At 43.8% G+C, this 24771-nt stretch overlaps 2 long non-coding RNA genes across 3 annotated transcripts; one reads left to right on the top strand and one right to left on the bottom strand.

The window, feature by feature from the left end:
• Positions 1-336: 336 nt before the first annotated feature.
• Positions 337-3076, bottom strand: LOC134480051 (uncharacterized). Its single transcript, XR_010054180.1, has 2 exons — positions 2057-3076; positions 337-1248 (listed from the first exon to the last, which is right to left on the bottom strand). It is a non-coding gene; the product is annotated as an uncharacterized LOC134480051 (long non-coding RNA).
• On the top strand, positions 3040-12456 carry LOC120094155 (uncharacterized). Of its 2 annotated transcripts, XR_005488175.2 has the most exons (3): positions 3040-3285; positions 9118-10141; positions 10501-12456. It is a non-coding gene; the product is annotated as an uncharacterized LOC120094155 (long non-coding RNA). The 2 variants fall into 2 exon arrangements; XR_005488176.2 differs by lacking the exon at positions 10501-12456 and having other exon boundaries at positions 9115-9275.
• Positions 12457-24771: the final 12315 nt, after the last annotated feature.

The raw sequence follows: 24771 nt of genomic DNA, 5'->3' as shown, positions 1-24771 counted from the left end.
TCCCAGATCTATGAATGCCAGCAAGTAGAGATGAGGGTCCAGGTTATTATTTCTCCATGTTCTATGATTTATATATGTGATGTCTTCTGAGGCAGGGTCTCATTACATTTGTAAGTATAACAAGGCTTCTACAGTGGTAGTTTTATGGACTGTTTTCAAAGCTCTCTAGTGTTAATTATCCCCCCCCCCCACAGACACACTCATCCTTTTACCCTCCCCTCCCACCTGCCACCCCATTAACTTTCAGATCGGGCTTGTTTTCCAAACCAGAAATGAATTGATTTCAAAACATCATTTAAAGTGCTTCTCTCAATGCAGAAAAAAGAAAAAGGCAAATGGGTGTCAGGAAAATACATTTCTAAAAAAGAAGGGATGGGAAAGGAGGGTCAGTGTTTTCATTATGAGCCAATACAGCTTTGAAGATTGGTCCATTAAGGAAGACAAACAGAGGGTGATGAAACATAGACATGACCATGAAGAGGACATGACAGTCATAAATTTGTTGCACCGAATACTTAAAAGCTAAACACAAAAAGCAAAACCCATCAGAAATCTTTCCAGGAGTTAACACAAAAACCTTCATTTGTGTAGTGAGCTATTTGGACAATCACTTTCATAATGTCATTTTACGGCTCGATTTACTCATGTATTCAGGTTTATATTAGTCCATCTGTTCTCAGGAGAAGGATGCCTTTAGATATTGAGTCTAGTAACAAAGATTCCAAGCTGTTCTTTATCTTCAAAGATGGGGATCCTAACACACAGTACTTCCTCCATGAATCAGGTGAACCCGCCAAAGCAGGGAGGCCTGGGACTCCTGAGAGGGGATGTTCAGCCATTGATGATCCAGCGTAACCTGAGCAGATCCTTCCCGGGACCGCTAGGGAGAACACTTGGTTCTTGGTTCAGACCCTCAGAAGGAGCCCGTTTGTCTAAAGCTATGCAGCAAGAAGATAAAGGAGTTCTGGTTCCTGAAGGGAGACCTAGACAAACTCCGTGTGTCTTGTCCCCCGCCAGACCCCACCGCCAAGAATTAGCACATGATCTGGAAATAATCATGTCAACAACGCATTCTAAGAAATATCTACATGCTGGGCTATCGATGACTGTTTTCTTGGAGCACGGTTTCCCAAAATTTCCCTCAGGTCAGAGAGTAAACCAAGGTACCAAGTTGGTCACGTAGTGCTACACATCCAGAGAGTGTCAGGTGAGAGTGTGTAGGCTGATCCATGGCAAAGACTCATCAGGCTGAGGACAAACACATACAGTAGAGTTAGGCTTCCAGGTTATCCCCAGACCATCTTGACATTCATTTTTACATTGGTATAACCCCTCCCACTTGTTGGCTTTAAAATGGTATCTCTTTTGGTGATGAAGATAGGTTATATAAATTTATTATTAGTATTAGTATTAGTATTAGTATTAGTATCTATGTGTGTTTGTGTACATGAGGGTACGTGCATGTGGGTGTGGTGCCCGTAGAAGCCAAAAGATTTCCTGGAGCTAGAGTTACAGGCATTGATAAACCACTGGGTGTTGGGAACTAAACTCTGTCTCTAGGCAAAGGTAGTGTGCCCTATTAGCTACGGAGCCATCTCTCTAGCCCCCCCCCCCATTTTTTATTTTTTTAATATTCTTCCTTAGGGAAATTAGACCCTGACAACTATATGACTCCCAAATATGTCAGAGTATGCAAAAATATGTGGTAGACCCACTCTGGGACTCAAACGGGTTTTTTTTCTTTCTTAAGTACTAAAGGCCGCCTAAATCAGATATGATAAAACCCAGCCTCTGCAATCACCTCCTTCTCTTTGCAAACGGACTCTGGCCAGCAACACCAGCGGTCAAGTCATTCGAGGTTCCAGACTTAGTGTGGGAAGAGGTCAGTGGCTACACTATGCATTCTCACTGTGGGGGGCTGGACAGACAACTCTCGGGCCAAGTATTGCTAAGCCTGATGCTTCCTAACCCTCTTTGAATACTGGTGAATTCTATCCTCATGTTGCCAACTGGTAACAAGCCTGAGTTCTTGCCTCCACCCCCCACATAAACTCACTTTAATCCAATGTCAGTTCAAGGGAAAGAGTCTCAGGTACGTATTTAACGATGATCACAGACGTCATAAATTTGACCGGAATCCGTCTGCACCCTTCAAATTTAAAAACCAAGAAAGGAAGAAAAACTGGGGTTATAATTTCACCGATATCAGATCACAGGTAGACAGGATCCATCGGCACATCCATCCTGCTTCGAGCCTCCGAATCTTTAAAATAATTTGTTACTTTTGCCTTCTGCCACTCTGGATGTTAGTGAATTCTACTGCACCGAAGCGGAGCTTGAACGTTTAGCTGTTCCAAGTGGCTCGGTTAAGACCTGCGATTTACTGCTTTCCGCTTAGACATGGGGTAGGAAACCTGGGTCTGTCTAACGGGGATTATCTGAACCAGAAAATCTTGACTGAAAAATTGTTCTTCTTTCTTTCATTTTTCTTCTTCTTCAAAGCGCTACGCTGAGGATGTGGCTCGTTTAGCAAGGTGTCCATCTGACATGCGCAATGTCCCATTGTGGCACTCGTTCCCTCAAGAATCAAAGCAGGGTGATCAGAAGTCCGAGGTCATTCTCAGCTACATAGTGAGTTTGAGGTCAGGCTGGACTAATGAGACCTTGCGTCAAGACAAAAAGAGTCACAGGGAGACATCAAATTTTAATTTTAAGTGAACTTACTGTCGATGTCTTTTCTGCTTTCAACACGGAGAAAAGCACTTGGGGGCGGGAGGGGGAGGGCAGTGGTCAGAGTCTGCTCCTCAGGCTTTTGAAGAGGTGCGCAGTAATTCCAGAGGAAAACCCAGGATATCAAACAAGAACCCCAGGAGGGCTCCGCTTCAATTCTGCACTGTTGTTGCTTTAACCGAGCAGTCCCCCAACCCCCACTTGAGAGCTGACTCACTGCTGACTCAGGTTTATAAATACCACGTCTTGCATCACTTGGAGTTTTCTTTAGTGTGGTTCCCTAATCCCACCTCAGCGTTTCAATTAAGTCTGACCCTGCAAAGGAACTGATATCTGACAAGCTCACTTCCCACATTAGTGAGACTGCTAAGACTCTATGACGTACATGGTGCGCTTATAAGAAAGAACATTCTAAAAATAGTATTCTTGTTCAACTCACTAAATAACTGATAGAAAAGACAGCAGGTTGCACGCATCGGTTTTCTCTAACAGCTCACTAAATGTCAGGAGAAACGGAAATATTCCAAAGAAAGATAGCACTTTCATTTTTACGAGGTACGATAGGAAGCGTACTTTTACTGGGGCAAGGGGACTACTTTCTGCGGCTGGGGAGATGAGAGTGCTGACCACTTTTGCCGAGTTCCTGGGTCCGGTTCCCACATGGCACCTCACAACCCTCTATAACTCCAGCTCCTAGGGTGTCAGATGCCCTCCTCTGTTCTCCACGGGCACTTCCTGTAACGTAGTACACACAAACTCACACAAGCACACAGACACATATATTTAAAACAAACCAAACAAACAAGAAAACCCTGCTTTCAAGGGAAGACAGAAGTAGATAATGTTTGAAATCTGAACCTTACTCAGTGGGAAGTCTTAGAGCTAATAGTTAGAAAGGCATCTAAGGTGTTGTGTTGAAAGCCCCACGTGTGCATGAGATCATTTCAGTGAGAGCCTTACAGAGTTGCATTTGAGGAATTACAGATGTAGTACACCAGTAGTCGTCAGTGTCTATTGGGGGCTGTCAGGCAAGCTAACAATGACAGCAGCAAGGTCTTCCAAAAGTTCTTCTCATTTGCCCCTGTGTTTCCAGTAGATTTACCTTTCCAGTTAGACGTGACATCTATTTGCTTCTAGTGGCTGTTTACTACAAGATAGATGGAGAGAAATACCAAACAGTGCCCTCGAGGACACAGAAAACCCAGGAAGATGGGATCTATCTAACATAACCTACAAAAGGAATTGAGTCTTTAAGAGAGTAGGAGGCATGAAGTGTGGCCTGCATGTTCCCTGCAACCAATGACAGGGCAGCCACGTACTCTGGATTCACTGCACTGGTTCCCCTTTCCTTCTTCAGGGTCACCAAGAGCTGCTGTGGTTAGAAAGCTGGACAGTAGGACTTACAAAAGGAACACTTTTATCTTGAGAGGAGGAGTCCAAGGGGCATCTCTATCAGTGGCAAGCAGAGCTGGCTGACCCGTGTCTGCAGGGAGCTACAAGGGAGTTGGCAGAGAAAGCTTCCCAAGGGACCACAGCGCTTCTGATTCTTAGGGTGGAACTGGAATGCACAGTTTATAATTTATGCTAAGCTCTCTATAATCTTTGGAAATTTAAAGAAGTGATGAGTCTGTTTCAAATTTCTCCCTCAAGTAGACAAAGTCTGAAAAGTTGGATACTGTAGCAAATTCTCAGGATCCAATATAGGCCACTTCCAACACTCCACCTACTGGCAAGAGGATCTGACCCCGGAAATAAAGGAGGGACAAGCTTAAAAGATCTCACGGAGAGACACCGCAGTTCTATTATCCGAAAATCTCTATCCTGTTTGAATATGGCAAAGGAAGAAAAACGCAGGGAAACCAGGGCCAAAACAAGGTTCTAATTCCAGGAAGAATGCATACCAGACGTAAAACAGACCAGGTTAATCAATTCAAAAGGGTTATTCATGGGCATGCAGGCTCCTGGGGACAGGATAGAAAGCCTTGCAATTCAAACAGTGGTAACTCTGAACACTGGAACCAAACAAGTCTCTCTGTGTATCTATCTCTGTGTCTCTGTCTTTGTGTCTCTGTCTCTGTCTCTCTGTCGGTCTCTGTCTGTCTGTGTATGTGTGTGTGTGTGTCTGTGTGTGTGTTTGTGTGTATGTGTTTCTATGTTTCTGTGTGTGTCTGTGTGTCTGTGTGTCTGTGTGTAAGGGTCTGTGTGTCTGTGTTGAGTGTCTCTGTGTGTATATGTATCTGTGTGTGTCTGTGTATGTGTCTGGGTGTGTCTGTGTGTATGTGAGTGTGTGTATATGTGTGTGTGTCTGTGTATATGTGAGTGTGTGTGAGTGTGTGTGAGTGTGTGTGTGTGTGTGTGTGTGTATGTGTGTGTATGTAAAGTCTCCACTTCCTCACAAATGACTGGCTATAAAAGGACATGGGCTGAAATAACAGTCTACCTCTTAGGCTACACTCACTCTCTAAGGACTTTTCGTGGATTAATTTCTTTGAACCTTACAACCCATGAGAGGGCTACTTACCCACCATTGAAATCTTTTCAAGGGTTGAATTAATTTACCAATTCCAGGTTTTATCCTCTGCCTCTGCCATTTATAATTTGGGAAAACAAGCGGTCTTTTCTATTTTGTTTGTTTTATTTGTGATTATCTCACTTACAACCTTCTTGTTGAGTCATTAAATTTGCTCGTTGACCACTTTACATGGCAGTGCATTCTGATCGCTCTCGCTCCCGGCCTTTCTGTCTCCTCCCTCCTATCCCTGTCATTTTCTGGTCTGATAACCGAATAATCGTGCGGGGGAATCTGTAGGCCCTTGTCCTTCCCAGTCTTTACATGCTGAGCCCTTCCAGCCTCTCACCATGTGTCCCTCGGAGGCCCATCCCAACACTGCTCTGAGTTCCTGTCATCTAACATAATTAGGAAGAACAGGCTTGTTGAAAATATCTGCTTTGGACTTGACAAAGGCCAACATCTCCTTCCCGCCGATGACATTTTTCCTGGCTATGATGGCAGAGAATGAACTATCACTCTGAAGATATGTCCAAATATTAGAATGTCTCCTCTTAACTCTCCATTCTTGGAAGCAAACCGAATAAATGGAGCCGATACGTGTGAGAAGCATCATCCGGCTCTCACACAAGGTCACAGCTAGCCAAGGGGCAGCTGCAGTGATGATTTGAAATGAATCATGTCTTAATATTCTACAGGCAATTATTTAAATTAAAAAAAATAAATGAGTAGAGCTTAGCAATCAAAAATCTTCCCATGAAGCTACTACAAATTCAGCCTGAGAGGTCACTGAAAAATCTCCCAGCTCTCCAAAGATAATTAGCTTCTTTGAATAATGCTTAAAGGGAAATAGGAAAAAATAGTCTCGTGGCCCTGTGAGTCAGTTCATCTTCCGAGGATTTTATTCTTCAAGCAGGACTTGTTCTGAAACAACATACTACAGACCTGCAACAGGGGGGAGGAGTGACCAAGGCAAACGACCAAATAAGGAGTCAAAATGGATTGTTTCATTGATATTCATTATTTTTATCATGCCTAGAAAGGATTATCATGCTTTGATTTTGGCTGGTGGAGGGGGATCTGTGTGCTGGTGCCAGCCAGCCTGATACACACAGAAGGTCATAAGACAACTTCAGGTGTCAATCCTCAGGTAACCAACACCTTCTGTCTTGTCTTTGAGATGGAGCCTCTCAGTGACCTGGAGCTTCACCAAGTAGGTAAAGCCAGAGGATCCACAAGCTTCCAGAGCTTTGCCTGTCCTTGGCCTCTGATGGGTCTAATGCTGGGATTATAGGCACACATTGCTGGCATTTTATGTGGGTTCGAGGGCTCCAAACTTGAGTCTTCATACTCACAAGACAAGTACTTTACAGACACAGTCATCTCCCTGGCCTTACTGCTTTATTTATTTATTGTTTTACCTGATAGAAATGGGGACATCTCTTAATAGAATTTGCGAATGTCCCATAAGCTTCTCGTCAGAAATTGAAATGGGTTTCAAATAAGAGGCATTGTCCTTAAGTAGCAAAGGGATACGGTAAGGGAGTTTCTTTACTCTCTGTACCCATGGTTCACTGGATTTGGCTAAAGCTCTGTTTTACATCCATCTGGAATACTTTTTTGATATTATTTCTATTTATTACACTGCATACTAGTAAAGCAGCCATCACATATCGACGGTTATTATGCGTTAAGACTATTATTAGGGAGTGAGTAGTTTCCAGCTTTCTCGGAAGGATCAGCAAAACTAGAAACCATCTCTGGAGGCTGCTGCCCAGATTGTCTTTTCCCTAGAATAAGAAGACTATCAAAGGTGCTACATTGTGACAATGCTGGTGACAAGGGCAAGCACATAGAAGCCAGTGCAGTTAAACTAAAATATACAAGGTCTTTGCCCTACGAGGAGATAGTATGGACTTTATAGACCATGGAGTACCCCTGAGACCTAAAGATCTTCCATTAATTTAAGCGTCTGCTCCACTTGGTCTCTGAACCCTGGGCCAGAAACAGAGTTGAGAGCACAGGTACATAAGCTGACCACAGGATAATAGGCGTCATCAGTGAATTATATCTGCTCGGTCTTCTATATCAGAAACCGGGTCTGTCTTCATTAAGGTTTCATTGCTGTGAAGAAACACCATGACCAATGGAAGCCTTTAGTAAGGAAAACGTTCAGTTGGGTCTGGCTTACAATTCAGAGGTTCGGTCCATTATCACTATGGTAGGAAGCATGGTGGCTTGCAGGCAGACATGGCACGGGAGAGGAGGCTGAGAGTTCTACATCAGATTAGTAGGAAACAGGAAGCGATAAGGACACTGGGTTTAACGTAGGCCCTTGAAACTTCAAAGCCCACCTCCAATAGCACACTTCCTCCAACAAGGACACACCCACCCACAAAGACACACTTGCTAATACAATAGTGCTACTTCTGGGTGACTAAGCATTCAAATATATGAGCCTATAGGCATCCTTCTTCAACCTACGGCAGTGGCTCTTATGGAAGGGAGAAGATTGATTGCAGGGAAGACATTCATACAAGACAGAAATAGCTAATTACATGACACATTCCTGTCATCCCTGACTCAACCGGCCAAGGCAGGGAGATAGTGAGTTTGAGGCTAGTTTGGGCTAGCCTTATTCACTCAGATTCTGTCTTAAAACAAAACAAAAAACCAGGAAAGAGTGAAAGAGGGGGAGAGGAGAGGAAGAGAGGAGGAGAAGGAGGAGGGGGAGGAGGGGGGAGGAGGAGGAGGAGAATGTAGTTAGAGGACTATTAGAGGTATTCTAACATGTTGTAATATGTTTAGGGATCTAAAGAACAATATAGACATAAGAGGAGATACATGCAATATATTAAAAGGAACCCAGTAGAAGGGTTAAAAGATGAGTAGCTAAAATGAAACTTTTAGATCAGATTAATATCCAATTAGATATTTGGAAGGAAATATTAGTGAACTTTTAACCATACAGTGGAAATGTATCTAAAGTAAAACAAAGAAGCTAAGAAAAGAAAAGACAAAAAAGCAAAGAAAACCTAGACCATGAGTGAATAGGGAAAAACATGAACCAATCTGTCACGTATATTTGAAGACAAGGACAGAACCTCCAGATTTCTGGAGAACCAAAGGTCCATGAATTTTGTTTCTCAATTTTAAATATGTAAAGGGATAAATAATCTTTCAAGCAAAAATAATGTTGGGGGTTATAGTGTATTTAGATATTAAATATAGGAAACAAAAACATAATGAGAATAAAAGAAACATTATTGTCCAATTTTTAAAATGTTAGAGATGGCTCAGCAGTTAAGAGCACTGACTGCTCTTCCAGAGGTCCTGAGTTCAAATCTCAGCAACCACAGGTGGCTCACAACCATCTGTAATGGGATCTGGTACCCTCTTCTGGTGTGTCTAAGGTGGCTACAGTGTACTCATATACATTAAATAAATAAATAAATAAATAAATAAATAAATAAATCTTTAAAATTATAAATTTTTTTAAAAAAATGTAGTGTGCGTTGATACAAAGACTTGCCCATGGATGCTCACAGCGATTTTACCCATGTGATTGTTGATCTTGATGGTCAACTTGAGTGTGTCTGTGGCATTTCCAGGAGCAGTTACATCTAATTAGCTCTAATCAGGGTCTGAATACCAAGGTGGGTCCATATTTCAATGACATTTTGAGACAATGGGGAAAGGCAGGATGTGGGAGCACAGTTGGAGGAAACAGATCTCTGGAGTTTGTCTCACCGGTGATCTTAGGGTGCGAGCACTCCTGGCAGACCAGCTCTCCAGCTCCCTCCGGGTGGAATTTGGGTACAGAGGGCTATGGGACAGCCTTAGCTCCAGGGAACTTGTTTTTCCTTTTTTTTTAGCAGATCTGGAGTTTGTCATTGAAGGCTTTATTCTGCCTGGGTTCCTTCCTGTGCTGCCTACTCTCCGTTTCCTGGTGCCATGCTGCGCAGCCACATACTCCGCCACGATGATGGATTGAACCCTTCGAGTTCATAAACAAAATAAACCTTCCTTTCTTGGATTCCGTCTCAAGCGCTTTGATGAGAGCCGCACAAAGTTGAGGGATGTGATCCATAACAGTGAAAATGCCAATAATCCACGCATCCATCACCGAGAAAAGAAATATGTTTGGCATCTCAGGGTAATGGCATTCTGGAAAGAAAAACAAAGACAGGCCTCTAAAACATCGCAGAGCGAAGTAAGCCGCATACAAACAAGCAATTGACATGATTCTTCTGGGAGACTGGGCCCGCATTGCAGTGTATCTGCTAAGCAGGCCCAGGCAAGCATTGAAGCAGCTGGTCACATCTGGATCCACAGTCATCAAACAGGAAGTAACAAGTGCTAATCCTCATCTCCCTTTCTCCTCTGTATTAAGTCCAGGGCATCAGGCTAAGAAATGGTACCCCCCCCTACAAAGGTGCATCTCCCTAGACTGAACCTAATCTGGATAATCTCTCAGGTACACCCATAGGATTGTTTCCTCAGTAAGTCTCCATTTCTGTCAATTTAACAATGGACAATTGAAACTACCACAATTTCCAATATACTCAAAACACCCCTTTCTTGCCACATACTAGCCCTAGGTGTAATGCCAGATCACATAGAAGGAACCCAAGACTATTGATTAACTGAAAGAATGAATTGATAGTATGTCTTTGTCATACTAGCATACAGTCTTACTTGACAATTGCTAAGTCATGGAAGCTCAAATTTGAGAACAGCATTCTTTTCCTTTCTATAATCGTTTTATTTCTAAAATCAGAAATAGCAACTCCAGCGTATGAATAGATCCGTTCTGTGGGTGACAGAGACAAAGAAGACTTGGCCAAGAAGACAGCTAATGAATATGACATGATTTTCACCACTAGCATACAAAATGCCCAGGTGAGCCCGGCTAGATCAATCCAATGCCCACCTGTCATCATCTGAGCAAGGGTTCTCCAGACCTGACGTGAGAATGACGTTGGTGATGACGTGATTATAATCACCATTTCTATAAAATCCATCCAGTAATTTCCCATCTGCTTTATCTCTTGTTGTAAATGAGACTACAGGGCAGTCTGTCTTGCACTGGTTAGAACCGAGCACAAAACAGATCTCTGGAGTTTGTCTCACCGGTGATCTTAGGGTGCGAGCACTCCTGGCAGACCAGCTCTCCAGCTCCCTCCGGGTGGAATTTGGGTACAGAGGGCTATGGGACAGCCTTAGCTCCAGGGAACTTGTTTTTCCTTTTTTTTTAGCAGATCTGGAGTTTGTCATTGAAGGCTTTATTCTGCCTGGGTTCCTTCCTGTGCTGCCTACTCTCCGTTTCCTGGTGCCATGCTGCGCAGCCACATACTCCGCCACGATGATGGATTGAACCCTTCGAGTTCATAAACAAAATAAACCTTCCTTTCTTGGATTCCGTCTCAAGCGCTTTGATGAGAGCCGCACAAAGTTGAGGGATGTGATCCATAACAGTGAAAATGCCAATAATCCACGCATCCATCACCGAGAAAAGAAATATGTTTGGCATCTCAGGGTAATGGCATTCTGGAAAGAAAAACAAAGACAGGCCTCTAAAACATCGCAGAGCGAAGTAAGCCGCATACAAACAAGCAATTGACATGATTCTTCTGGGAGACTGGGCCCGCATTGCAGTGTATCTGCTAAGCAGGCCCAGGCAAGCATTGAAGCAGCTGGTCACATCTGGATCCACAGTCATCAAACAGGAAGTAACAAGTGCTAATCCTCATCTCCCTTTCTCCTCTGTATTAAGTCCAGGGCATCAGGCTAAGAAATGGTACCCCCCCCTACAAAGGTGCATCTCCCTAGACTGAACCTAATCTGGATAATCTCTCAGGTACACCCATAGGATTGTTTCCTCAGTAAGTCTCCATTTCTGTCAATTTAACAATGGACAATTGAAACTACCACAATTTCCAATATACTCAAAACACCCCTTTCTTGCCACATACTAGCCCTAGGTGTAATGCCAGATCACATAGAAGGAACCCAAGACTATTGATTAACTGAAAGAATGAATTGATAGTATGTCTTTGTCATACTAGCATACAGTCTTACTTGACAATTGCTAAGTCATGGAAGCTCAAATTTGAGAACAGCATTCTTTTCCTTTCTATAATCGTTTTATTTCTAAAATCAGAAATAGCAACTCCAGCGTATGAATAGATCCGTTCTGTGGGTGACAGAGACAAAGAAGACTTGGCCAAGAAGACAGCTAATGAATATGACATGATTTTCACCACTAGCATACAAAATGCCCAGGTGAGCCCGGCTAGATCAATCCAATGCCCACCTGTCATCATCTGAGCAAGGGTTCTCCAGACCTGACGTGAGAATGACGTTGGTGATGACGTGATTATAATCACCATTTCTATAAAATCCATCCAGTAATTTCCCATCTGCTTTATCTCTTGTTGTAAATGAGACTACAGGGCAGTCTGTCTTGCACTGGTTAGAACCGAGCACACAAATGGCTTACTAATGAGAAGAGGGAAAGGGGGGACAGATGAAATAAATATTGCTTTGACTCGCTCCCCTTGGGGATGTCTGCTATTACCCCCTCTCAGAATTGACATTGAAATGATCATTAAAAATTTAAAAAGCACAGAAAAGAAGGCCTAGACAAGTGAAATGCTGTCCTGTCCAATGTCACATAACACATTTATGGAAGAGCTGGGGTTAGAATCCCTCTTGCCTAACTCCCTGCTCAGGGATACACAGAAAACTTAGGGGAGAAAATCCCAAAGTAATAAATGCTGAACCACAATTCAGGGTGCCCCTCCACAGCAGATTAGAAGAATCCCCAGTCCCAGAGTGACTGGAGCCCTCTCCTCAGACACTGATTTTTCCAAGAAGCCCTCACAGTAGAGCAGCGGGAAGGAATGGATGTGACAGAAAGAGAAGATTAATCTAGGAGGCAGTGTGGGTGCTGAAGATCACTAACTCCGAAGACATGTTATGTCCAGCTCTGTTTACCATCTTCTGCCCTTGGCCAAGTGCACCTGTGTTACCATTTCGGTAAAGCAAAGGTGTTCTCCGAAGGCAAGGGCAAAGAATCACAGTTCAAGGTCACGAAAAGAGCTCGCCCTCCAAAATGGTTGTAGTGATACGATCTATGCTAAGCACTTACAAAATAAAGGTGTTGTAAGGGTTAAATGAACAGATATTGACAAAGAGAGCATTTAGAATAATACTGGGAACTGTGCACATTTAGTAAATAAAACTATCTCTCTGGAGACCTTTGGCAGGCTTTTTTTAAAAAGCTATCTCTTCACAGTTCCTCAAAATGCTGCATGTGGGCCTGTCAGCTCATATTTGTGTGAGGTGACATGCATGCGTTCCCTTGTTCCACCTCGACACGACAATAAATGGAAGGCTGACATTTGGAGCTGAGAGGCTGCACTTTACAGCAGCCTCAGGAGCCTGCGCTAATGTGGAAAGAACCGTAAAACACAAAAAGAGCAAAGTCTGCCCACAATGCAGTCTCCAAGCAGAGGCTCAAATCACTGCCACTAGGCTGGCAATTGGGGGATTGATCGGGATCTCCAGTCTCTCAGATAAACCTTCTACAAAGGGCAAGTTGTAACATCACTTGACAGATTCTCTAACGAAGGGGACTGGTGCAGGTTTGACACTCCGCAGATCACTAATATAACGAATGTATTTATGACCTACTTACCCTGCATAGAGCATCTAATGTAGTACACTAATTCCAAAAGGTTATGTCTGATTTTTATCTCCAATTTATGAGGCCAAGGAGGCACAGAGAGGTTTAAGAAGTTGCCTGAGGTCACACAGTAAGCAGATGTAAAAACTAGGATTCCCACCCAGGCCATCTAGACAGGCATGGTGGTTCATACTCAGCTCTTGAGAAGTCGAGGTAGGCGCATCCGTGAGAGTTTGGGGTCAGCCTGGGCTTTAAAAGGAGGACCCTGTATTTTTAGAGAAAAAAATTACGTGGACCATTTGGTACCACTGTGTCCATTCCAGGCTCACGGCATGAGGGAGTTTAGAACACAGTTCAAGAAAAGGTGGAAAAGCCGTGGGAATGGTGTGCCCAGAAGTCCCTCAAACATGGCAGTAACTGTGGCCCCTACTCTTCATGATTTTGCAGATCTTGGACCAAGAGTAACATTTTCTTGGCAGTCTCCCACCAGTGGCTACATGCTGTGGGTGCTACTGTCTGACCACCTCTGACAAGAGCTTCCTCTAGCAGACAAGCTTTGCTCTGGAGCTCCCTGTTGGCTTGGCAGAGCCTTAGGCAATGATTGTCCCCATAGCCTAAGACTCAAGGCTGACCAGTGCTGCTTCCTCGATCTTTCTCCTTGTATTCATAGTTGTTAGCCTCCTCCAAAAGCTACTCTCAGACCCTACTCAGATTCCTGTGAAGCATCTCACAGTCCCAGCTATCTGGAGAGCATCTCACCAATAAGGAAAGTGTGTAAAGTTTAATGACAAAACTCTTAACTGCCAGATCCAGATACAACACATCAGACAAAAGGTCCGGGCCACGGACAAGCAGGACACCAGTTCCATTAAAGCCCCTGCCTCAGCACCTAACCAACGAAGCACTCATCCGTACTCCAGCTCTCACTTCAATCTTGCACCCAGGCTCCTGCTTTCCTCGTGTCATTTTTCAACACCGGTTAGAAGATGAACTCTAACTTCATTGTAAAAGACTGACATTTTGGCAGATGCAAATGCCTTTTCCTCCCCCGGTTTTGCCTAGAAGAGAACATGGAGCCTGAAGCAATTCTGCAGCTGAACTGACTTCTTCGAATTGAAAATATACACATGGGAGGAAGATGGTGGGGCAGAGAAGGTCATAGGGAACATAATATTCTATACGCTTTATATATGCGGGGAGAGACAGAAAGAGAGAGGGGGAAAGGAGGGAGACAGGGAGGGAAGGAGAGAGAGAGAGAGAGAGAGAGAGAGAGAGAGAGAGGAGAAGAGAGAGGGAGGGAGGGAGGGAGGGAGGGAGGGAGGGAGGGAGGGAGGGAGGGAGCCCAGGACAGGTCTTATGCTCAGCCTAGCAGCTATAGATTGTCAGACAAAAGTCCCAGTGAAGATGTAGGATACCTCCCTTCAACCCTTCAAGTTGTTGGTCAGGGGTGTCCCAGAGACCACTGAAACAATGTAGGCTATTGTCATTGCTCTGGTTTGTCTATCAGAACTTGTTGGGAAGACCCTATTGTTGAAGACACCCATAGGCTTTGCTCACAGAACATAGGAAAACCAAGCTGGTACCAACCTAGATATTGACTTCTGGCCAACTGAGCCATACACAGGCTGCTGGGGATGAAAAGGGTGCAAACATTCGTAGCCCTGTGTGAACCTTCGAGCTGAGATAATGATCAGCCTGACATGAGATCCCCATAGGCACAATCAGGGCATAATGGCCATGAGAATAACCAATTGCTTTCTGATTGGATTAAAGTCCCACTCCACAGAGGAAACTCACTCCATGTACTTTCAAATATGGCCAAAACTTCAGGGCTATTAAACTCATAGGCTCTAAGGGAGAACCTGTTATTATTGTGTTGATAAATTGTCATAATACAAAACTGCCTTCTAAATATTTATCTCTATAACCACAGATTAGACCAGCTCTTAGTCTCTGTCAGAGAGGCCTCTTTCCACCGTGGATAGTGGTTAATTTAGACACTCACAATCTGTCGAAGCCCAGAAAACAAATGTCCGTGGAGTGCTCAACTTAAAAATCTATAAAGCCTATATCACATTCCTTACCCCCAAGACTCAGAGAACATTGTAAGGTTGTAAGAGCTAGAGGTCAGGGAGGACTGGGGCAAGATGGTGTTGTCTGGGCGCTGCACACACGATCCCACAGCAGTTGTGGTTGCCGTCACAGGACTCATGCAAGAATAAACCAATAAACATCCAGGACGGAGGTGGAAGGGCTCACAAAGACCTCCTCTCCAGCTGAGGAGCCACTGGCAGTTGATGGCTCCTGAGGAAGGAAAGTCAGTTTGCTTTAGGGTTCTAGCCCCAGGTAGATTGAGCTCAAGTACATGGCTGGACACCCATGTGCATTTGCAAAGTGCAAAGTTTAGACCAAGCATGTAGTATCTTTTTAAAACAAAATGAAGTTGGGGAGGGGGGGACGTGGCAAGGGACGTGGAAGGAGTTGGAGGGGGTCTGGGAGTACATATGATTGAACTCATTGCATATGGTGGGGGCTGGAGAGACGGCTCAGTGGTTAAGAGCACTGCCTGCTCTTCCACAGGACCTGGGTTCAATCCTCAGCACCGACATAGCAGCTCACAACTGTCTGTAACTCCAGTTCTAAAAAACCTAACATCCAATGCATATAAAATAATTTTTTAAAAAATCATTGCATATGCATATTAAATTATCAAGTAATAAATAAGGCCACCCATTTTATGTTCAATCAAAAGTAATATACTCCATTAAGCATTTCCATGAAGATCTGCATGATGGGAAGATAAGTAAGGCAAGAACAAGTCCACACTTCTCTTCCACGGAATAAACATTCTGGAATAAAGACACATTGTGAGCAAATTAAAAGTTACTTTACTTACAACTTCCAAACCTGCATGAGTATTACAGAAACCAGTAAGGGAAGATATTATGGGAGCCAATACAGCAGAAGGCACATCAGTGTGGATGGATATTTTTTGTATGTGTTAGGATTACATGGTATAGGTAATATAGACCAGAACTGTCTCAAGCAAGCAAAAAATAATACAGAAGAAGAAGAAGAAGAAGAAGAAGAAGAAGAAGAAGAAGAAGAAGAAGAAGAAGAAGAAGAAGAAGAAGAAGAAGAAGAGGAAGAAGAAGAAGAGGAAGAAGAAGAAGAGGAAGAAGAAGAAGAGGAGGAGGAAGAGGAGGAGGAGGAGGAAGAGGAGGAAGAGGAGGAAGAGGGGGGAGGAAGAAGAAGAAGATGATGATGATGATTATGATAGTAGATAGTAGAAGGGCATGAAGTTCTTATGAGCATTAGAGATAGGGATAGTAGTGTCCTATAACCAGACTGTCTGATAAAGGAGCCTTGCTAGGAGGAAAATCCAATTATCTGCGGCATCATTGCTGCAGGAATGAAACAGCAGATTGGCTTAACGTGTACGTGCACCATATCAGCCCTTGGGGAGCAGTTAATATCACTCTGACCATAGTCCCTGCAGACACTCCCCAGTAAGAAGATAAGTCCTAAAAATGAAGAAGGGCTGGGAAGGAAGGGAAGTGGGGGGGGGGGGTGAAGAGAAGAGAGAAGGGAAGGGAAGGGAAGGGAAAGGGAAAGAGGGAAAGATAAATATAACTTTAGCTGCTTAATAGTTAGGTTTGGTTTCCCTAGTTCTCCTAATGTACAAGTTGAAGAAGACAGAGATGACCTGGTCTACCTTTCTCTCCTTTTCCTCCCTTGAGCTAATCAGCCTTCAATGGGAGGTGTGCAATAATCTATAATAATTACCTAAGGATATTCTATACACAGTGACTACCCTGCTACCATGGGTGTGTTCAAAACCAGCACATGGATAAGGGAGGAAGCCTTTTAATCAACTCTTTCAGCTGAGAACGTCTCACTCCCTAGCCCTCAGAACCATCCCAGTGCCTATCAAGGAGCATGAGTGTGTAGCCGAGAGCAAAAGGTCAAGTCAGGTAGATGCTCTAAAAAGTTCCTGAAGAACAGAACTCAGCAGATAGGGAGAGCGAACTAGTTCTAACCAGTTTGCCACTGCATTAAATAAGCTCTGGATCTTCCTTTTCCTATTTTTAAGGAGATTAATATGCTCACTGCATTTTTATCAGTGGACTGACGAAAAAAATGTTACATTTACTAAGCGTATTTGAAATTCTAAGAATTTCAAACTGTAACTAGTATTAAAGTTCATCTAGTCCACTCTCCCTCTTTTACAGACGAATGAATGAATGAACGAATGAATGAATGATTCTAATGACAAGGAATGATTTGCCCAGGTAACACTGCTTTAGGTTAGGTAGTGCTCAGCCATGCTTGTCCCAGGCGAATACTCCTTTTGCAAAAGACAAGGTTGAGCTATAAAGGAAAGAAGCCTCCGGGTGGCATATTCTGGAGTAAGTATTCCCTGGCTCTGTGACCTGGGTTAGTTGCTGGTCTTTGCTGACCACTCACATTCTCATCTTGTTTTTAGGAGGAATGATATACATGGTTGTGGATTCTTCCAAGGATTCAGAGAGGAAATGTTTGCAACGGGTTTGCTATGGAACACATTCATTCACTCTAGTTTGCAACACTTTTTGTTTGTGTGTTTGTTGTGCCAACACACACACACACACACACACACACACACACACACACACACCCTCCTGATGAAGTAGTAGTGGTTTTAGAATCAAGACGGGCTTTCTTCTCTGCTCCTCCAAAGATGCACAAACTGGAGGGAAGGAGTTACAGTGAAACCTGCAGTTGAAGAAAACGGGAGAGAGGGCTGAAAACGATGCTGTACTCAATTCACCCATTTTGTGTTTATTCATGAAACTGCCTCAAATAAAAGGCTTCTGTTTGTTTGTTTGTTTGTTTGTTTGTTTCATGGAAAGCAAACATGGGTTTTCTTGGAGCCCTGTTGCATAGCTACCTCACGGAGGTCTCTAGGTCACATACATCATAACCAGGGTGTTCACTGCCGTCCTCCTGAACTAGGGGAAGTTACCCTTGTGATTCCTCTTTCATTTGCTGCAGGCATCACTCAAAGAGGAAGTGAACCCGAGCTCAGGTCACCTGCTGGTACTGAAGCCTGAGTGATAAACGTATGGTCGCTGCGTGCTCAACCGCAGATAGAGGGTCATGTGGTACATGGGAAAACTCCCAGGGAAAGTAACCGAGAGTATCTTACTCTTAGCTGCTCCCACCCCTACTCTCTCTTCCTCTCTCACTCTCTCGTTCTCGCTCTCACAGAAGGTCTTATTAATAAATCCCTGACTACCCTTGTGATTTTTCTTGCTTAAACCTCTCGGGTATCGCTGTACACCAGCAGATTCTGGATATTTTAATAATTTTGTTTGTAGTCACTTTCTTAACTCTGAAATTACAAATAACAACACAAGTATTGTAATTTGTAATCATTTTCTTAACTAGGAGGAGACACAAGGATCATAGGATATTCTCACAGGTGAATGGAGGGGTGACCTCTGAGCCATGGAAGGGGCAGTCTAGCTGTTACGGTAAACAGAAGTCAAATACTCGCACTTACCATTCAAGCATTTATTCTTGGTAGTACAGATAAGATCTGGGAATGTTGCTACACAGCATTAGGAATGTACTGGCCCCCTATGTTTCACAACTGCTCTTAAGGTTTCTTTTAACAATGAACATATTGAGACCTTGTGAACAGTGTACAGGGGACACTGAAAACAGGGCTCGGTGTGGAAATTGCCATTTCCAGAGTGAGCTTAGAAGGGGTTTTCAGAGGATTATGTTTAGAGTAGCCAAATCATATATGTGACCATGAGTTGTAAACTATAAAGCACCAAAATCCTGGCCAAACTACATAGATACTACAGAGAACAAGCTAGATGGAGTCCCTGTTGTCACTCCACATACAGCCTCACGGAGAGGGCAAGAACTGAAGAGTTAGGATAAGTGTGAAGAACTACCTGGCAGTACGACCTGTGAATGCACTCAGGAGGGACATCAGCTCAGAAGATCACTCACCTATAACCTGAAATCTGGAATTCGGGTGAATTAACCAGCTAGTAGTGTTTTCTGGCAGAAGTAACAAAACGTGTAATTATCTAGAGATCAGAAATTCCAAAGAGCTGAGATACATAGTAGAGGGAGAGTGGGGTGAGGAGGGGAAATGGGTCTTGGAGGTAGGTTGAAAATGTGAGCTCTTTATGAACATAGCCAGCTCACACTCAGTGCCTTAAAAGACACGCAGTGCAGGGAGAAGGCCTTCCCAGCACAGTTCACATCGACGCTCCCTTGGCTCCTTTCTGAGATCAAGCCTTTCACAATGCCTGGATAAAACTGGCTTTATACTTTTATGTTTCATAGGCTTAAACAATAATATTTATGGAGGGCCTCACCCAGCCAGACCTCGCTCTCTTTCAGGTGCCTTCCACAAGTAGCTAATTCTCAAAATAGCCCTCAAGATTATCACTATGTGTTTCATGAGGAAATGGCGGAGACGTTACTGGAAGCCAGCATTACATGAGTTCATAACTCACCCTCCTAGTAGTTATATTCCTTTACCTGAGTATCCAGTCTACATCCTGTGACCTGCAAAGTACCTCGAGGAGCTGTCTGTGAGCAAGGGAAATGAGGTCATTATAGACTGAGCCCAAAGAGACATTAAAAATGTTAGCGGCTTAGTAAAGAATTACAGCAGTTAGATACATGGAGCACGAAGCTGCAATAGTGCCCTCTTGAAAATTGAAAATACTTTTTAGGCCCAAAGCAATGAACGTATCCATATAGAATGATGGCTACTGGCCTTGATCTAATGAGTGGTAACCATGGTATCCCTTTAAGTGGCACCATGGCAACACTGCTCCCTTCCTGTCTGTTGCTTTACTGCCCAGTCTTAGGTGAGGCTTCTAAGGTCTTAGCAGGAACACTTTCCGACGCTACACTCTTCCTCCCTGTCTCGAGAGCCAGAGGATCAAAATAAAGCTCTTTCCTCAACCTCACTTAAAACAATAGCTAGGGAATTAGGAAATTAGAGCATTAGTCAAAGGGGAATTTATAAGACTCTCGTTGCACAGCTATTTTCCCTGACCCTCTAATCTATTGAGCTTTTCTTGTGTTTTAATAGACAACCCGACTAGTTATGTGATCTTTGAAAAAAAAAATACTACTTCTCATTTTGAGGCCTAAATTTCTTCTGTTTAAAAGGGGCTTAACAAAAATTATCTCTAGAGATCTCTCTAAGTCCCTGTGCTGGATTGTCTAATGTCAACCTGACACAGGTTACAGTCAAGTGAGAGGCAGGGACCTCAACTCAGAAAAATGCCCCCATAAGATAGGACTGTAGGAAGCCTATAGGACCTTTTCTTAATTAGTGATGGATGTGGGACGGCCTGGCACGGTATGGGTGGAGTCAGCTCTGGGATGCTGGCCCTAGGTTCTATAAGGAAGCAGACTGAGAAAGCCAGGAAAAGCAAGCCAGGAAGCAGCCCCTCTCCATGGTCTCCGTATCAGCTCCTGCCTCCAGGTTCTTGCCCTGCTTGAGTCCCTGCCCTGACTTCCTTCCGTAATGGACTGTGCTGTGGAAGTGTAAGCCAGATAAACCCTTTCCTCCCCGGGTAACTCTTGCCCATTGCATTCCACCACAGCAGGCCAATGGTCAAGACAATAGCCAAATGTAAGGAGCAAACTGTATCCAATTTCTCTTGGTTTATGTATCAGTACATCCATCTACAGTATATGGTGGAAAGAGATGTAAGGGAACTTCTGATTCTGCTGGACAGATTTGTTTTCTTGGTCTTCTATATCTCCTACCTGAAAAGTGTTCAATTTGCTATTGTTGAAACCCCTACTAATCTCTGACATGCAACTGCTTTTTCAGTGATTGTTCATTAACCACCCCCAAACCTTGGAATCTCACCACTTCTAGAGACAATCTATCCACTTCGAATGAATATATTTATATAGAGAATATATTGTCTTATCTTTATACTAGGATAAAAACCCACTGCCTATAACTCTACTCAAGAGAAACAAGCACTCCAGGCCATATGAGAAGCGAGTTGGGGAAGGATATACTGTATGACAGGTACCAAGCCGTGGACTGTCAGGGTGCCTTAAAGATCGCCAGTGATCTTCCCTTTTTACTAACACATATGCAAAGCGATCTTTGTGAAAACAGAATACAAAAATACTGACCTTGTGAATGAGAGGAAATGGTTGAAAGTGAGGCAGGCCTTCCTATGAGTAGTAAGAGTGTCCGTGCTTTTTTTTGTAACTAAAACAAGCCAGGAACTCTCCTAATAATGAAAGAGAGAATAAGAACAACTCAACTGAATCCATGTCCTGATTCATGCTGCCAAGCAGACCTGACAATGAGAAATGTGTCCCTGGAGTAAGTAAGGGTCATGCTATTAAGACAAGTATGGTGTCCCTGTCTTCCGATGAAAAGCCTTGTGGGCTGTCGACTCTCTATAGGATCATCCCCATTCACTGCCACATGCCCTGGGAAGGAGTTGACGTCATATCTGAAAAGACACGTTGTAAGGAAAGTGTACTATAGAGTGACCACCTGCCAAGGGTCAAGGGTCAATGGTCTAGGGGCATGCTTTCATTGGTTCCTTTTTGTTCTATGGGGGCATGGAATATTTTGAGTAGGCAAAGGGGAAGATGCCGTATAGTGTTTCATGTCTGCTTAGCTGTAACCTTGGAGAGGATCTCATTCACACACATTATTTCTTCTGCCACAGGCGTACTGCTCTTCAAATTCTGGAACACAATATGTAACCTCCCCTATCCAAATGGTTTCTCTTGACAAATGTCCACAGTAGGGAACACCACACTTAAAAAAATACTTAAGACCTTTGAATATGTAGGGATCCCCTATGGGTTCTTTCACAAATCTAGCCCAGAGCTACTAAAAGGGTAAAATTACTCTAGAAACAATGATTCATTTGTGCGACCCATTACCAAGTACTCCTTCCTGGAGACAAACAAGGCTTCCATAACAACTTTAAAGCTCAGTCGAATTTTCTTATTTTTAGGGTGCTCTTACCTAGAGTTGACACTGGACCTCACATGAAGACCTAAAAAGAGTTCCCAATAGCCTCAAAGGTAAGAGACTACATAATTGTATCATGGCGTCTAGAAGTGACCAGTAAACAATGGCCTTGGCTTTCTACACAGTCCTTTACAGGTAACCATCCAAAATCTCAAATGTGATACTTAAAGCTCTCCTCACTGCAGTTCCACCAAGGCCCTAAAGCAATTTTTGGATGAAATAAAACAATCAAAGTAGTTTGCTGCAAGAGACTCTGTGTCTTCTCCTCACTCTCCTTTGTGTGATGAACCAGAAAACATCAAAAGGATGTTTCACAGCCACGGAGGTGGCCCCTGAGTAGAACCTCTACTCTACAGCTCTCTGGAGTAATAACGTGAGGCTGACTGGATTCTCAGGTGCTTATGAGTCACCAAAATGGGCACAACTCTTAGAAATAGTAACAAGATATTTGACTTTTATAGACTTACAATGACCATGGTCTAACCATGCCAGTTAAATCAGGCGTTAGGATTTGTGCATGAGGTCAAAAGGAACGGATAAACTGTGCTCTCAGGACACCTCTCAAGTCCGTATGCTACAGGGTTGTGACCGTAGCTCTAGTGAAGCATGGAAAGAGACTTCTGGCCACAGAGAAAGCTTCCAAAAGAATCATCCCTTTCCCTGCTTATTTTACTTTGACTCCACCGCACCGTCCAGGTGGCTGTTTTCATTAACAGTAGAAATACCAGTTTCTACCACTGGTTACCATAAGAACACACTTCTTAGAATATCACCTTCAGTAACTGAAAACCCCTTTGGAATTCCTTCTTTTGGAATTGTGGACTATACTAGCTATATACTATGTATGTATACTCTACTCCCTCCCCCCCCCCAGTTTTGTGTATATGTTCAACCATTAAATAAAAACAATGATATATTAAGCCTAATTGGATTAAAGACCTTGCTCTTCCTCATTCCTGGCCAAACAGTTCCAAAGATCCTCTGTATTCCAAACACTACCCCAACAGAGCTACTTTTTCCAATCTGGAGTACAATCTTCTTGTGAGCCCACACTCCACCCATTATTTCTGCGTTTTCGTTCACTCCCTCGGCTCCGATTTGCCCTCCATGCTGTGCCTTTGTGTTCCCTTCCCAACAAGCTCATCCTCTCTTTGTTTCTGATAGTCCCGCTCCATTCCGCTCATCAGCGTCCTCATATTCTTCCCAGCTAACACCTGCTGCTACGAGTTTCTCTTTTTGTTCCCGGGATTCAATGCTCAGCTTCCCTCCATCCCTCCCCGCCTCCTCCCATCCTCCGTGCCTGTGGGCGGGTCCCCTTTGTCTTTCTGCGCTGCTGATCAGAGGCTGCACAGGCTTTGAGAAGGCCTCCAGGAGTTGGCATCTGGGCCACAGCTAGCCATGATCTAACTGTTCTTTCAGCAGCAGGCAACTTACAATCTTCTAGAAGAAAAGAGAAACACAAAGAGCCCACTCCGCAACAATCTTTGTCAGTGTTCTCGAAATCCAAGGGCTCACTCTCTCGTGTTCAGACTGGCTCGCCTTTTGATCAGCAGACAGGCTGTGGTCAGGCTCCTGGAGTGACTGCTAATGGCTCCCCCACACACATACCCCGTTTTTAAAATTTTTTTCCTTTGTTCTGTTCTGTTGTTGTTTGTTGTTGTTGTTGTTGTTGTTTGTTGTTGTTGCTGTCCCTGTTGTTTGTTTTCTTTCGTGAGTATCACACTATGCAGCCCAAGCAGACCTCAAATTGGCAACCCTGCTTTATTCTCCAAATTCCTGGGATTATAGGAATGCAGTACCACACTTGACAACCCTTTTTCTCTTTATTACTTTCTTTGTGTGTGCATCTAGGTGTGTGTGTGTGTGTGTGTGTGTGTGTGTGTGTGTGTGCGCGCGCGCGCGCGCGCGTGCGTGTGCATGTGTGCTAGAAAGAAGGAATCTCAGTTTCCGTATTGCTCAGACCACACTGCCCTCTGGGGCCATATCCGTAAGAGATTTCTTGACCCCTGATTAATGAATGATGTAGGAAGACCAGCCCAATGTGTCCTGGCCTGTCAAACCAGTAAACAGCCTTCCTCCACAATGTCTGTTTTAGTTCCTGTTTGAGTTTCTATCATGACTTCCCTCAGTGATAAACTACTACCTGGAAGTGTAAGCCAAATAAACCCTCCCCTCCAAATTGCCTTTGTTTTGTCACAGTAACGGAACAGGCTAGGACAAGGCGTACATTGTACGTATGTGTGGGAGCCAGAGTTCAACCTTGGGTACCTTTCCTGATTCTCACCTTGGTTTTGAGGCCCAGAGATTGCTGAGAGCTCTAAGGTGGCTAGAAAAGAAAACCCAGAGCTGGTATTACCAGCAGCCAGCACCACACCCAGATTGTCCTCGGGGCTTTGAGGGTGTAACTCAGGTCCAAGCGCTTGCGAGGAGAGCACTCCACAGACTAAGCAGTCTCCAGAGCACAAACCCCCTTCCTCTTTCTACAGGCATTCTGATTCTTCTGTTGAAATGCTTTCTTTTTCTTTGTCTTGTTTGTACGTATCTGTAACCAAAGTCCTTTCACTTCTCTGTGCCCGGCTTAGACATTTTTCTGGTGCTTATTTAATCTTCCAAGTAGAGACAATAGCTAACCCTGTGAGCATCCCCACGCAGAAGAAGATGCACTGGACCTGTGCATCACAATCATCTGCCGGCATGACCTGAAGGGGACGTTCACAAGCAGTTCGTCAGTCAGCAGGCATTTTGGAGCACATAGCAATCACCCATTAGGTTTTTCAAGGAGATACAAGGATTTACTAGGTA

The sequence above is a fragment of the Rattus norvegicus genome, chromosome 8, assembly GCF_036323735.1.
Source record: "Rattus norvegicus strain BN/NHsdMcwi chromosome 8, GRCr8, whole genome shotgun sequence".
Taxonomy (NCBI): Eukaryota; Metazoa; Chordata; class Mammalia; order Rodentia; family Muridae; genus Rattus; species Rattus norvegicus.
Note: the sequence above shows the minus strand (reverse complement) of the source record. Positions and strands in the feature narration are given on the sequence as shown.